Genomic DNA, 13,277 nt, shown 5'->3' on the forward strand with positions numbered 1-13,277 from the left:
AGCATCTCCTGCCTTCCACGCACAGCCTACAAGCCACGGATGCAGCCCTTTGGAACGTCTACATAAATACATGTAATATACACCATTACAATAAATCCATTGTTTATTTTAGACGGGTCTATTTCAGAAGAACAGAAGAGCATAGTCTGAGTTGTCCTTATGTTAGGCCCTGTTCTGGCTATACCATGTGGCTGTGGGCTAGTTCATTTAGCAGACAAGATTAGCTTAGAATTCCATGGCATTATTGTATATTATTTTATAGTATGAAGAATACGATTGAACACAGCTGAATAAAATAGAAAGGACATTTTCTCCAAACTATTGCGCACGTGCCGTTTCTGTGTTGAGCAGTTAACAAAGAATGATTCATTTAGAGTTATCTATGCAACTTCAGTTGTGATACAAACATTGGGCTGTATGTTTTGATTTTTAATACATTGTAAGGCTGCATGAGACTAATGATGATTTGAAAAAAGTTGTATGTTTAAAGGCATGAGCTCTGCTTTGTTTTTTTTGCGCAGACTGTACACACTTCATCAGTCTCTCATTCACAATTTGACAAGCACTTCATAATGCCTTGAATTTCCGAGTGGCATCACCTTTGTGTGGGTGTAATAACCCCTAACCCCTAAAAAAATCCACACCCATCTCTCTCTCTCTCTCTCTCTCTCTCTCTCTCTCTCTCTCTTTTCTGAACCCGATCACTCTCTCCCTGTCTGTCTACCTGTCTCTCTCTCTTTTCTGAACCACCATCTGATAATGAATTGCACCCACCTAATTTCCTAGTTCTAAATCCAGTGGAACTGGCTTCTAGGTCCAGATTTGAATTTGAGGGATCGAAACACAGCACATTGCAGGTATTTCTAGCCCCAATAAAAATGTATCAAAAAAGTAGAGGACAGAGTTCTTCTTTTCAGTAGGCAAAACCTGTCCACTGAGAAGATAGAATGACTGACTGACTATACTCTCACTATCATGTCCTTGTGTCTACCTGCTGAAGCTGTCAACTCATCATATTCTTCTCACACAGCTGAGCAAAAGAAGATTTATAGATAGGCACATGGAGAAAAACAACAATATAAACTAAGGTGAGTGTTTTGTGTGTGTGTGTTTTGTGTGTGTGTGTGTGTGTGTGTGTGTACTGAGATCATGTGACACTTAGGTTGTACACAGGTGGACTTTACTTAACTAATTATGTGACTTCTGAAGGTCATTGGTTGCACCAGATCTTATTTAGGGGCTTCATAGCAAAGGGGGGTGAAAACATATGCACACACCACTTTCCTCTTTTCTGTTGTTTTTTTTTAAACAAGGGCTCTGGTCTAAAGTAGTGCACTACCCATAAGGCTCTGGTCTAAAGTAGTGCACTACCCATAAGGCTCTGGTCTAAAGTAGTGCACTACCCATAAGGCTCTGGTCTAAAGTAGTGCACTACCCATAGGGCTCTGGTCTAAAGTAGTGTAACACCCATAAGGCTCTGGTCTAAAGTAGTGCACTACCCATAAGGCTCTGGTCTAAAGTAGTGCACTACCCATATGGCTCTGGTCTAAAGTAGTGCACTACCCATAAGGCTCTGGTCTAAAGTAGTGTACCACCCATAAGGCTCTGGTCTAAAGTAGTGCACTACCCATAGGGCTCTGGTCTAAAGTAGTGCACTACCCATATGGCTCTGGTCTAAAGTAGTGCACAATTTAGAGTACTGGGTGCCATTTGTGACGCAGACTTGTGCTAGCAGTTACCATACACTTCCAGTCATTGCGCTAACGCTAGTTGCTAACACTAATTAACGCTAGTTAGCAACCTTCTTCAAATTAAACGCAGAAACATAAGATCATCTTTCTCCGGGGAAGTAGAAGTAAGGACTCCATTGCCAAAAAACCTGAAGTGTCCCTTTGACAGAGTGTAGTTTCCTAGGTTTGTATGTGCTGCGTATCCTGACTGCCGATCTCAGGAGTCAGTGTCCATCTAACTTACCAAAGCCAATAACAAATGAAAAATGTATCACCCAGCATGTTCTATTAGTGAGAAGATTGTAATTCAGTCATTCACGACAACACAGGTGCCGCTGTAAGTAAGTCGAGTCAAGGATGACGTTGGTGTTAGAATGCGTCCCTTCACGTTCTCTCTCAGTGGTGTTGTTGATTAGTACAGGCCTGATCCTCTCCACTGGGAGTCTCCACTTAGCCTCCACTGGGAGTCTGGGCTGCATCATGTTAACTCTCCACTGGGAGTCTGGGCTGCACCATGTTACTGTAACTCAACCATAGTCTGTTGTGTATAAAATTCCATTCTTAGACATTCAGACATTTGGGTGGAGTGTTCCTTTAAGTAAACTTCTGTGTTATGTAACCGTGCCAAACGTAGAAAAGAATACGCCTCTTTTTTCAATTTGCACTTAAAATTACATACTCAAATCTAACTGCCTGTAGCTCAGGACCTGAAGCAAGGATATGCATATTCTTGATACCATTTGAAAGGAATCACTTTGAAGTTTGAGGAAATGTAGGAGAATATAACACAATAGATCTGGTAAAAGATAATACAAAGAAAAAAACATGTGTTTTTTTGTGTTTTCTTTGTACCATCATCTTTGAAATGCAAGAGAAAGGCCGTAATGTATTATTTCAGCTCAAGCGCAATTTAGATTTTACCCACTAAATGGCAGCAGTGTATGTGCAAAGTTTTAGACTTTTCCAATGAACCATTGCATTCCTGTTCAGAATTTTTTATCAAGACTGCCCAAATGGGCCTTGTTGGTTTATTAATACATTTTCAAGTTAATAACTGTGCACTCTCCTCAAACAATAACATGGTATCCTTTCACTCTAATAGCAACTGCAAATTGGACAGTGCAGTTAGATTAACAAGAATTTAAGAATTATGCCAATATCAGATATGTCTATGTCCTGGGAAATTTTCTTGTTACTTACAACCTCATGCTCATCACATTAGCCTATGTTAGCTCAACCGTCCCACAGGAGACCCACCGATATTGTAGAAGTAGAGTATCATACTAATTTGAGTGTTCCAGATGTTACGTATGAAACCAAGATGGTTGCACAGGGAGGAGTTCAGACCCAGGGTGCTGAGCTTAGTGAAAAGCTGGAAGTGCACAATGGTGTTGAAGGCTGAGCTTTAGTCCATGAAGGGCAGTGTGCAGTGAAATGGTGATTGCCTCAACTGTGGACATGTTGGGGCGGTTTGCGAATCGTAGTGGGTCTAGGTTGCTGGGTGGAGGTGATATGGTCCTTAAAGCCTCTCAAAGCACTTCATGATGACAGAAGTTAGTGCTACGGGCCGATAGTCATTTAGTTCAGTTACCTTCACTTTCATGGTTCACGAACAATGGTGGACATCTTGTAGGATGTGGGGACAGCATACTTGGATATTGAGAGATTTAATATGTCCATAAATACTCCAGCCAGCTGGTCTGGACCTGCTCTGAGGACGCATTTTAGGATGCCGTCTGGACCGGCAGCCTTGCAAGGGTTAACACGCTTAAATGACTTAATCACATTGGTCACGGAGAACGAGAGCACACAGTTCTCATGAGTGGAGGGGGCCCGTGTCGGTGACTCAATGTTGTTTTCCTCGAAGAGGGCAAAGAAGGTTTTTAGTTTATGAGCAAGGAGTCTGCGACGTGGCTGGTTTTCCCTTTATTGTCCGTCTGGAGTCCCTGCCACATACAGTTGAAGTCAGAAGTTTACATACACCTCAGCCAAATACATTTAAACTCAGTTTTTCACAATTCCTGACATTTAATCCTAGTAAAAATTCCCTGTCTTAGGTCAGTTAGGATCACCACTTTTTTTTTAAGAATATGAAATGTCAGAATAATAGTAGAGAGAATGATTTATTTCAGCTTTTATTTTTTACATCACATTCCCAGTGGGTCAGAAGTTTACATACACTCAATTAGTGTTTAGTAGAGTTGCCTTTAAATTGTTTAACTTGGGTCAAATGTTTCGGATAGCCTTCTACAAGCTTCCCACAATTTGGGTGAACAAGTTGGGTGAATTCTGTCCCATTCCTCCTTACATAGATGGTGTAACTGAGTCAGGTTTACAGGCCTCCTTGCCTACACACGCTTTTTCAGTTTTTCAGTTCTGACCACAAATTTTCTATAGTGTTGAGGTCAGGGCTTTGTGATGGCCACTCCAATAACTTGACTTTGTTGTCCTTAAGCCATTTTGCCTCAACTGTGGAAGTATGCTTGGGGTCATTGTCCATTTGGAAGACCCATTTGTGACCAAGCTTTAACTTCCTGACTGATGTCTTAAGATGTTGCTTCAATATATCCATATAATTTTCCCACCTCATGAAGCCATCTATTTTGTGAAGTGCACCAGTCCCTCCTGCAGCAATGCACCCCCACAACATGATGATGCCACCCCTGCGCTTTACGGTTGGGATGGTGTTCTTCAGCTTGCAAGCCTCCCCCTTTTTCCTCCAAACATAACGGCCAAACAGTTCTATTTTTGTTTCATCAGACCAGAGGACATTTCTCCAAAAAGTACGATCTTTGTCCCCATGTGCAGTTGCAACCCGTAGTCTGGCTTTTTTATGGCAGTTTTGGAGCAGTGGCTTCTTCCTTGCTGAGCAGCCTTTCAGATTATGTCGAAATAGGACTCGTTTTACTGTGGATATAGATCATTTTGTACCTGTTTCCTCCAGCATCTTCACAAGGTCCTTTGCTGTTGTTCTGGGATTGATTTGCACTTTTCGCACCAAAGTATGTTCATCTCAGAACGCGTCTCCTTCCTGAGCGGTATGACGGCTGCGTGGTCCCATGGTGTTTATACTTGCTTAGTATTGTTTGTACAGATGAACGTGGTACATTCAGGCAATTGGAAATTGCTCCAAAGGATGAACCAGACTTGTGGAGGTCTACAATTATTTTCCTGAGGTCTTGACTGATTTCTTTTGATTTTCCCATGATGTCAAGCAAAGAGGCACTGAGTTTGAAGGTAGGCCTTGAAATACATCCACAGGTACACATCCAATTGACTCAAATTATGTCAATTAGCCTATCAGAAGCTTCTAAAGCCATGTCATAATTTTCTGGAATTTTCCAATCTGTTTAAGGGCACAGTCAACTTAGTGAATGTAAACTTATGACCCACTGGAATTGTGATACAGTGAATTATAAGTGAAATAATCTGTCTGTAAACAATTGTTTTAAAAAATTGCTTGTGTCATGCACAAAGTAGATGTCCTAACCGACTTGCCAAAACTGTAGTTTGTTAACAAGAAATTTGTGGAGTGTTTGAAAAACAAGTTTTAATGACTCCAACCTAAGTGTATGTAAACTTCCAACTTCAACTGTACGTGTTTGAGCCATTTAATTGCGACTCCACTTTGTCCACTTTGTCCCACTTTGTCCCCTTTATGATTGCCTTGCAGAGGGCATAGGTGGTCTGTTTGTACACGTCCATGTTCCCAGTCACCTGGTCACATGGTTAAATGCAATGTTTTGCACAGTTTTGCGCAAATGCTGCAATCTATCCATGGTTTTTAGTTTGGATAAGTTATAATTGTCACAGTGGGAACAACATCCTCTATGCACGTATTGATAAACCCAGTCACAGAGTCAGTCAGTGGAGGCTCCTCAGAGGAGGAAGGGGAGGACCATCCTCCTCATTGAATTTCATAAAAATAGTTAACCTTTTGATTAAAACTATACAAAATATGTTCAGGTCACCAAATAATTGTTAAAACACATTGTTTTGCAATGAATGTCTACAGTAGCCTCAACAACACTCTGTAGGGTAGCACCATGGTGTAACCACGGTGTAGCCGGCGGACAGCTAGCTTCCATCCTCCTCTGGGTACATTGACCTCAATACGAAACCTAGGAGGCTCGTGGTTCTCACCCCCTTCTGTAGACTTACACAGTAACTATGACAACTTTCGGTGGACTTCCTCCAACCTATCAGAGCTCTTGCAGCATGAACTGACATGTTGTCCACCCAATCAAAGGATCAGAATTAATCTAGTACTGAAAGCGTAAGCTAAAGCTAGCCAGCACTGCAGTGCATAAAATGTGGTGAGTAGTTGACTCAGAGAGAGAAAGACAATAGCAGTTTTTAGCAACTTCATTTCTTTAAAAATGAAGGAGAAGTGAGAGATAGAGAGAGCTAGCTAGCCATATTTTGTCATATATTTTTTTCACTTTCTCGTTCACTTACTTAACTAGCTAGTTTAGCTTACTCAATCACCCGGCTCAACAGAGAGGGATGCTACATTAGCTAGCTGGCAAAGGCTATCCAAAACTGGAACTCTTCCAAGTCAAGGTAAGCTTTTGGTTTTGTTAATTTATTGTCACCGGGGCCCATCAGTTTAACTGTTGAATTGCTTGCTGCTGACGGCACACTGTAGCGGGTTTACTAATGCATGAGTTCTTGTAGCTATGTTGATTATGACAAAAAAAAATCTAATCAAATCAAATGTATTTATATAGCCCTTTGTACATCAGCTGATATCTCAAAGTGCTGTACAGAAACCCAGGCTAAAACCCCAAACAGCAACCAATGCAGGTGTAGAAGCACGGTGGCTAGGAAAAACTCCCTAGAAAGGCCAAAACCTAGGAAGAAACCTAGAGAGGAACCAGGCTATGTGGGGTGGCCAGTCCTCTTCTGGCTGTGCCGGGTGGAGATTATAACAGAACATGGCCAAGATGTTCAAATGTTCATAAATGACCAGCATGGTCCAATAATAATAAGGCAGAACAGTTGAAACTGGAGCAGCAGGACGGCCAGGTGGACTGGGGACAGCAAGGAGTCATCATGTCAGGTACTCCTGAGGCATGGTCCTAGGGCTCAGGTCCTCCGAGAGAGAGAAAGAAAGAAAGAGAGAAAGAGAGAATTAGAGAGAGCACACTTAAATTCAAACAGGACACCGAATAGGACAGGAGAAGTACTCCAGTTATAACAAACTGACCCTAGCCTCCCGACACATAAACTACTGCAGCATAAACACTGGAGGCTGAGACAGGAGGGGTCAGGAGACACTGTGGCCCCATGCGAGGACACCCCCGGACAGGGCCAAACAGGAAGGATAGAACCCCACCCACTTTGCCAAAGCACAGCCCCCACACCACTAGAGAGATATCTTCAACCACCAACTTACCATCCTTAGACAAGGCCGAGTATAGCCCACAAAGATCTCCGCCACGGCACAACCGAAGGGAGGTGCGCCAACCCAGATATGAAGGTTTGGCTTGGAAAGATTTTTACGCCTGGTCACAGACTGCTAATGTGTTCTGCACTGAAGTCCACAAGCAAAGGGAAAGGGTGAGAGGAAGGAGGAGAGCGCGTAGATGAGAGAAGGAATTATACAATGATCATGCTGTTTGTATGTGGCTGCTATGAAAGTGAACTGTGTTTGTGTGTGATCAGGAGTGTATTCATTCTGCCGATTCTGTTGAAAAAAGTTTTGATGACAAAGGTGCCCAAGGTAAACTGCCTGCTACTCAAGTCTAGAAGCTAGGATATGTATATAATTGGTAGATTTGGATAGAGAACATTCTAAAGTTTCCAGAACTGTTAAAATAATGTCTGTGAGTATAACATAACTGATATGGCAGGCGAAAACCTAAGGAAAATCCATCCAGGAAGTGCTATTATTTTGAAATGCCTGTTTTTCCATTGAAAGCCTATCCACCATACAAAAACTTATGACGCAGTTCACAATCCCTATGGCTTCAACTACATGTTGCCAGTCTTTAGGCATTGTTTCAGGCTATTACTCTGAAAAATGAGAGAGAAACACCACTTTCAATGAGAGGCCAGTGGAAATTTCCACAGATGTGTCCTGCGCGATCCCAAGAGAGAGCGCCTTTCTTGTTTTTCCTTTTCTGTTGACGAAGCTATTGTCCGGCTGAAATATGATTGATTATTTATGACAAAAACAACCTGAGGATTGATTATAAACATCGTTTGACATGTTTCTACAAACCTTTATGGTACTTTTTAGATTTTTCGTCTGACCGCGCTTTGTGCCAATGGATTACTGAACGAAACGCACCAACAAAACATAAACAGGGACTTTATTTAAACAAACAAAAATGTATTGTGTAACATGGGAGTCTTGTGAGTGCAACCATACGAAGATCATCAAAGGTAAGTGATAAATTCTATCACTATTTCTGACTTTCGTTACTCCTCTGCTTGGCTGGTTACTGTTTGTAATGATTTGTCTGCTGGGCGCTGTTCTCAGATAATCGCATGGTTTTCATTCGCTGTAAAGCCTTTTTGAAATCTGACATAGCGGTTAGATTAACAAGAAGTTTTCTTTAATTAAGCTGATGTATAACACTTGTATGTTTTAAGAATTTTTATTATGAGTATTTCAGTTTTTGAATTTGGCGCTCTGCAATTTCACTGGCTGTTGTCGAGGTGGGACGCTACCGTCCCACCTATCCAAAAGAAGTTAAATGAAAACAAAAATAACAAAATGGGCATAAACATACCTGAACTTATCCAATATAGACTCTCGTTTGCTAATGATTACACCCTAGATCAGCTACACGCAAGCAAGATTGTGCAAGGCGGTATTGAATCTGTCACTGTCTGTCACCTCTAATGTTTCTCTTGAATTGTGTGCGCTTACGTTGTAAACTGTCATTCATAGGCTAGGCTGTAGCAACCTCATGATGGGTATAGGGAAAATATGTGTGTCATGTAGAAGCCAAAACCTATCGATGTTACATTTAACCGGGTTGTCACGTTGGTATGAAGGATCGGGAGACAGGCACAGCAATGCGTAATATGGGTTTTTATTTCACCCAAATTACGGCGTGCCATATAAGGACAAGGGGACGAAGACCAAACAAACAAGTAACAAAAACACAGGGTTGAAACCCAAACAAAAGTGCGAGGAGTACCTCGAATAAATTCCCAATCCACAATGGCACGAAAGCCCAAAAACACATAGCACAGGTACTCACACGCACCAACGGACATTGTAACAATATTCGATGGCACAATGGAAACCAAAGGGCACATATATACAAATACAATTAGTGGGAATAGGGGCCCGGAGGGATCTGTGAAATGGGAGAATGGAATATGAATGACAGTCATCCAATATGCCGTAATAGAAATAAGGCCATGATCATTAAAAAAAATAATCGCCCTCCCTCTTCTTGAGTGGCACCGACCGCCACTGGAGTCAGTGTCTACGTTGATACTCAGAAGAAACCCAAAACATTTTCCAGTACGCGTGATCAAAACAAACCTTGAAGCATAGATTCCAATTTCTCAGATCAACATTGAACAGTCCTTAATGGTGATCCATTTATTAAAGTGGCCAATGATTTAAAGTCTGTATGTAGGCAGCATCCCCTCTGTGTCAGTGATAGACACAGTTTTTCAGTCTCTCGGTCCCAGTTTTGATGTACCTGTACTGACCTCGCCTTCTGGATGGTCCCAGGGTGAACAGGCAATGGCTCAGGTGGTTGATGTGACTTCCTGTGACATTGGGTGCTGTAGGTGTCCTGGAGGGCAGGTAGTTTGCCCCCGGTGATGCGCTGTGCAGACTGCACCACTCTCTGGAAAGCCTTGCGGTTGTGGGCTGTGCAGTATCCGTAACAGGTGGTGATACAGCCGACAGGATGCTCTCAATTGTGCATCTGTAAAAGTTTGTGATGGTTTTAGGTGACAACCCACATTTCTTCAGCCTCCTGTTATTACATAATGCAATAACACAACATAATGCTTTAACACAACATAATGCTATAGCACAACATATGGTGCCCATATTGGTGCTCCTTGCCCTTGTGGTCTACTGACTGGCCGTGTACAGTAGCCCACGTTATGTCCTGTGTCCCACTGTTCAACAGCCTGACTGGCTGGACTTCCGTCGTGTTCCGTGCAGCTTATATGAATGGCCGTATTTCATGACAGGTGAAAATGCTCTGAGGCCTTCCTTCCTTCCAGAGAGAGAGAGAGAGAGAGAGAGAGAGAGAGAGAGAGAGAGAGAGAGGTAACTGCTATCTATGTATTATTGAGTGGTAACACATAACCAATGGTCACATCAATATGAATGTCAACTAATCCAATTCTCTTCTGCTGCTGCGAGGAGTGAAGGTCATCTAATTTTTAAATTCTCTATTACACACCGATACTGTACCAGCTAATAGACGTGGGTTCAAATAGTATTTGACTTTTTTGTTAAATACTTTTGAGCTTGCTCTAGCCTTCACAGAATGCTTTGCACCAGGCTCAATCAAAAACATCACAGCTAATACTGTTAATAATACCATAAATAACGGTGTCAGACCCAGGTCGCCCAGATAATAATACCATTAATTAATAATACCATTAACAACAGAGTCAGACCCAGGTCGCCCAGATAATAATACCATTAATAACAGTGTCAGACCCAGGTCACCCAGATAATAATATCATTAATAACGGTGTCAGACCCAGGTCGCCCAGATAATAATACCATTAAATACTGTGTCAGACCCAGGTCGCCCAGATAATAATACCATTAATAACGGTGTCAGACCCAGGTCGCCCAGATAATAATACCATTAATAACAGTGTCAGACCCAGGTCGCCCAGATAATAATACCATTAATAACAGTGTCAGACCCAGGTCGGCCAGATAATAATACCATTAATAACAGTGTCAGACCCAGGTCGCCCAGATAATAATACCATTAATAACAGTGTCAGACCCAGGTCGCCCAGATAATAATACCATTAATAATGGTGTCAGACCCAGGTCGCCCAGATAATAATAACATGAATAACAGTGTCAGACCCAGGTCGCCCAGATAAGAATACTATTAATAACAGTGTCAGACCCAAGTCGCCCAGATAATAATACCATTAATAACAGTGTCAGACCCAGGTCGCCCAGATAATAATACCATTAATAACGGTGTCAGACCCAGGTCGCCCAGATAATAATACCATTTATAACAGTGTCAGACCCAGGTCGCCCAGATAATAATACTATTAATAACAGTGTCAGACCCAGGTCGCCCAAATAATAATACCATTAATAACGGTGTCAGACCCAGGTCGCCCAGATAATAATACCATTAATAACAGAGTCAGACCCAGGTCGCCCAGATAATAATACCATTAATAACGGTGTCAGACCCAGGTCGCCCAGATAATAATACCATTAATAACAGTGTCAGACCCAGGTCGCCCAGATAATAATACCATTAATAATGGTGTCAGACCGAGGTCGCCCAGATAATAATACCATTAATAACAGTGTCAGACCCAGGTCGCCCAGATAATAATACCATTAATAACGGTGTCAGTGTCTAACTAGCATCTGTGGTGACCTCCCATCAAAACATTACTGAGCCTCTACTGATGATAGGGCAGCAGGCTCATAGCCATTAGAGAGAGAGAGAGAGACACACACACACACACACTTTGCCATTAGAGAGGGTTGATGACAGGGTGAAGAGCAGGATTATTACAGTGGGGTGATGGTTGATGCGACTCCGGTGAAATGAAGACCGATAAGAGGGCTAATTTCAGATGATCAGTGACGATGCCGTTGGATTGGAGTTACAGTCAGTGTCATTCAAAGCCTCTCTGATGTCTTTGTAACCGCTAGTAGAGAAGAGAAGAGGGCTTGTCATCGACGTCAGGAATAACAAGGTCTGTGTATCAAATGTTCACTACTGCCCTGGTCAAATGGAACCCTGTTCACTACTGCTCTGGTCAAATGGAACCCTGTTCCCTACTGCTCTGGTCAAATGGAACCCTGTTCACTACTGCTCTGGTCAAATGGAACCCTGTTCCCTACTGCTCTGGTCAAATGGAACCCTGTTCACTACTGCTCTGGTCAAATGGAACCCTGTTCACTACTGCTCTGGTCAAATGAAACCCTGTTCACTACTGCTCTGGTCAAATGGAACCCTGTTCACTACTGCTCTGGTCAAATGGAACCCTGTTCACTACTGCCATGGTCAAATGGAACCCTGTTCACTAGCACACTAGCACACAGCATATATAATAGGGTAACATTTGGGATGCAGCAATTTGTCATGTGACGGACCATAATTACTTCCAGAGGTTTCAAAGAAATGGGATTGTGTAAGGAGAGCAGAAAGTTGAGAGAACCTAAAATGTAGCCTACTGCCATGTGCCTACTGCCATGTGCCTACTGCCATGTGCCTACTGCCATGTGCCTACTGCCATGTGCCTACTGCCATGTGCCTACTGCCATGTGCGCATATAATCTGAAGAAATAAGAGTTGATCAATGTTTTAAGCTAAATGTTCAGATGTGTTGCTTTTTATGTAGCCTAGACCTACTGGATGTATGAATTTGGGATCTATCGTCCCACAACTGTCCTACAACGTCACGGCCTGGCCATAGAGAGGCTTTTATTCTCTATTTTGGTTAGGCCAGGGTGTGACTAGGGTGGGCATTCTATGTTCATTTTCTATGTTTTCGATTTCTTTGTTGTTTGACCGGGTGTGGTTCTCAATCAGAGGCAGCTGTCTATCGTCGTCTCTGATTGAGAGCCATACTTAGGTAGCCTTTTCCCACCTGGGTTTTGTGGGTTGTTGTTTTGTGTTGGGTGTTTGTATCGCCTGTCTGAACTGTTTCTGTTATTCCTTTTGTTATTTTTCTATTTAGTGTTCAGTTTGGAATAAATAATATGAACACGTACCACGCTGCACCTTGGTCCTCACCTTCTTTCTATGAATGCCGTTACATACAATCAGTTTGGAATAGGCCATTTCTTTCTCGACAAGCTGACCAATAGAATAGGAAGCCTAAACCTTTCTACTGTAGTAGATGAATATAGGTTAGTGATTTTTGCTGTTCGTTACTCGTCTTGTTGGCTGAGGAAAAGTAAATGTGGACAGTTATTCTAACATGTTCAAATTACACATCAGAAAAAATACAGTTTTATATCTTTATGTTTGAAGCCTGAAATGTGGCAAAAGGTCGCAAAGTTCAAGGGGGCCGAATACTTTCGCAAGGCACTGTACATCTGCCCTTAATCTTGTTCTGAACACCTCCAAAATAAAGGTAATTTGGTTTGGTAGGAAGAATGCCCCTTTCCCCACCGGTGTGATTACTACCTCTGAGGGTTTAGCGCTTGAGGTAGTCACCTCATACAAGTACTTGGGAGTATGGCTAGACGGTACACTGTCCTTCTCTCAGCACATATCAAAGCTGCAGGCTAAGGTTAAATCTAGACTTGGTTTCCTCTATAGTAATAGCTCTTCTTTCACCCCAGCTGCCAAACTAACCCTGATTCAGATGACCATCCTACCCATGATAGAT

Source organism: Oncorhynchus clarkii, chromosome 17 (genome assembly GCF_045791955.1).
Source record: "Oncorhynchus clarkii lewisi isolate Uvic-CL-2024 chromosome 17, UVic_Ocla_1.0, whole genome shotgun sequence".
In the NCBI taxonomy this organism is placed as follows: Eukaryota; Metazoa; Chordata; class Actinopteri; order Salmoniformes; family Salmonidae; genus Oncorhynchus; species Oncorhynchus clarkii.